Below are 3,763 nucleotides of genomic sequence, written 5' to 3'. Positions count from 1 at the left end.
TGGCGTGGCACGGTGGTGCGGCAACACATGTCAGGGTGGTGCAATGCAGAGGGACGTCGACAGCTAGTCACAACGTTGGTGAGTGGCATCAACATCAAAGCTCAGAGCGTGAGTGGCAACGTTTGCAGTGGTGCGGTGGTGTAGGCTCGCACAACATTGTGGGTTCGCGTGGGGCACATGTTTGCTATAGGGGCGGCATCTCGCGGAAGGGTGAAAGGGCACTACACAACGAGTGCGGGCAATTAGTGGCGGTGGGTGAGCGATGGCACCGGCACGAGCATTCAGCAATTGCATGGGCGCGCGACAGCCGTGTGACGACAGCGGGCGCAGGCACGCGGCGGTGCAAAAGTTAATAAGACTATTATTGATAATTCCCCATCTAAAGAATTAGAAATATGTGCTTCGATACAAATGTCATTTTAAAGGTCTCCATATGCGACTCCTTGCATGGCACTGTTCACTGGCAGGATTGAGTGTGCTGCGGTGGCCAACTCGCAACTGGCTTGAGCACTATCTGTGCTTGGCTCCCCTGCTTGTGGCTTTGAGCCCCTTAAAAAAAAATTATTTTTTTTATTCTACTCGAGACTTGAAAATGTAAAACATTAACTTAAAAGAGAATAAAGTTCATTACAAAGTGCCATCCAGCACTTCTTAGTCACTTCAGATGATATATTGTATATTGGACCTTTGTTATTGGGTTATGTCCTTATTAGACATAAGGACACGGATCTAGGCTATCGGTTCTACGATAGACTGGAATCCCTTATCTTATGTTATGTCCTTATCAGACATAAGTAAATGGATCTAGGCTATCGGGTCCACGATGGCCTAGACCCATCTTTGATGTTATAGCCCAGGTTACTTAACCCTAGGGCACAACTCTATCAAATGACAGTAGATATTCTTGTTTCTTTATCTTCTTGAGCTTCTTCTTCTACAAGTTGTTCCTCCTAACCCTAGGATTAGGGTTCATCAGTGTTTCCCATTGTATCAAAGCGTCAATCCACCGAGGAACAGTCCTGATCTGCTGCAGGAGTCTATTAAATCCCCTTTTTTGTATGTCGAGTGCTTGGAGGTGTGGGAGTTCTGAAACTTCCAGGAAAAGTGGTGCTTGTGGATGTTTAGGAGTTCTGAAATTCTCAGGTCATGGTTGTGTTGCTAGTATCTTAGATTAAAGGCAGGGGTTATGCAGATCATTGAAGAAGTCTGTTACTGCCTTTGTTTATGAACAAGGTGGGATCTGCATCTTATATTCCAAAAATTCAAAAAGGAAAGGGACCTCAAGATTCTTCATAGACAAAAATGGAGGTGACTCCTCAACAATTGGTCATTCCGCAGGTCCTTGAAGGAGTGAAATACACAAGGTTCAATTTACTCCAATGGAGTAAATACGTTGAGATGATTCTTGATGGCAAGTGTTTTACACATGACCTCAACAGGGAGATGAACCCATTTGAAGCAAATTATCAATAATGCAAAGTTTTTTACTCTATTTTTTTATCATGGTTTTGGGCTCCATCCAATATGAGTATCTCAACAAATATCTCCTTCTTACCACCATGAAGGTCTGAGGAAAGGTCCACAAGGGTTCCCTAGAGCAAAACAATGAACGGAGTATCTATTGCTCTGTTCGGTGCCTTGGTTCGTCCATGGAAAACACGTTTCAATGGATGTGGAAGCGTAATCGATTGATTATCAATCGACCTTTAAAACAAAAATTGAAGGTACCTTTTGGGGAACTCGTTCCACCCTTGACTTTGTCGCTCTGAGATTGTTTTGAAACCATTCATGCATCCGGCCTCTAGAAGTATCCACGCGATCACTCGGCGCTTGGATCTCCACATCTGCTTCTTCAACTCTTCTTGAAAATCTTGAAGATCTACTCACCATGAAGACACTCTTCCTTGGATGAGTGGAGAAGAGAGTGGAGAAGGGGAGAGGCTCTCAAATTAGGCTTGCATAGGTGCTTAAAATGAGACCCCTTTCCCTCTTTATATTTCACTTAAGGTTTTTCTCAAAAAACCCTCCAAAGTAAAATATATGAACCAATGCCCTTATGACCTTGTGCGTGTGACCCTCTAGGCCCATGTATCGTTCTAGTTTATAACTTTAATGGCCTAATAACATTTATTGACTAAACTTATGAATTAATTATATCAACATATAGATTAATTAAATAAGGATAGATTTAACCCAATCAATAGGTTAAATTTTCAGTCAGTGGGATGCCAAGCTACACCTCGTGCTGTAGAAGATACCGAGTAGTCTTGAACTCTCCCATGGAACCTTTACCATTATCGAATAGTGTAAATGTATAATCCATTATCCGCATAAGACTCTTGAACGACTTGGGGTATGGTTTATCGTCAAATCCTAATCCGTCGTTCGATTAGTACTTATGCATAAGGGGGATCATTGGAGAACGCCTTCTCCAATATCCTCACTACCCTGGCCAGGGATTTTTCTGCATCATCTTTCTCTAGTCAATATCCTCTTATAACGAGGGCGGATGATCCTATCTTGACCACTCAATCATCTCCGTAAGCTTCTTACTACATCCGATCTATAACTTATTTGAATCCCATGATTAGAGGCTCGTAAGTCATAGTCAAAACATAGTCATCCACTCTGAGATGTCCTTGGTGTCTCAGGTCAGTGGATCATTTATACAACCGTGACTTGAATCAACCTGATTGATGTTTAGGTATAATACCATTCAAGGATTTGTACGGATCAATTCAATGAACTCTTTCTCCAAGGAGCACCCACTATTTGTCCTTAGTGTCGCCACACTAATAGCTACAAGATCAGCTATACTTATCGTATAAGTAGGATCAGCTAGTGTTATTCTATTTGGATATTCGATCTCCGTCTCGATTATCCATTGAATAAGAATATTTAGAATACATGTTTAAAGACTAGTGATCACTGTATTATGATCTCATCATAATTCACTAAGTCATTGCACGTATTCATGGACTTCATTATAAATATCACACGGAATAATAATGAACACAAATATTTTATTCAATGAACTTAAATAAACATGGTAGTGTGATTGGCTTGACAATCACATAATATCCATCATCTATGACCTCTCAATTTTCATCACCCAAATCAAACAAGGTGAGCGTACTATTAATACATATGCATCAGAACTCTACGAGGAACTTGACTATTACATAGGTGCAACACTAGAGAACTGCCCTTGTCAACAACATACGAAGAAGGATCGTCTCTATTGTTCCTCAAGAGATTGAATTTGGCATTTGATGCTCTCAAAAGCCAAATGTTTAATAGGGAAAATTTGTGTAGTATGGGGGACGGCCAGTTCAACGTGTGCTGGAGGAAGAATGTCCCATGCATCAAAATGATTCCTCTACCGAATTCTGGAGTTGGCATGGCCATTACAAAAACATCATAGAAACACCCACCGATAGAGAAAGTTGATAACAGGGGTTAGAGGGGGAAGAGTTGGCAGCCCTAGAAAGTCTGGGCCTGCTTGCATTGCGTCAAATGAGGACATAAGAAGGAGAAATGTTGATATAGCTATGGGAGGCCAAAGAAGCTCATTCAGGCACATGCAACATCGAAGTCGGATGGGGGGAAAGCATCTGAATCACCCATCGAGATTGAGGTGTCATTTACAGACTTCTTCCGTCGTAGAGAAGAACTTGAGAAACTAAAGAATGCTGCTCCAAGTACGTCCATGGCCCATATTGGTAAGACTACTGCACTCCTTGGGTCTTCTACTTCTTTTACA

This window comes from Wolffia australiana, chromosome 1 (assembly GCF_029677425.1).
Source record: "Wolffia australiana isolate 7733 chromosome 1, ASM2967742v1".
In the NCBI taxonomy this organism is placed as follows: domain Eukaryota; kingdom Viridiplantae; phylum Streptophyta; class Magnoliopsida; order Alismatales; family Araceae; genus Wolffia; species Wolffia australiana.
The sequence above is the reverse complement of the archived record's forward strand: the minus strand, read 5'-3'. Positions refer to the sequence as shown.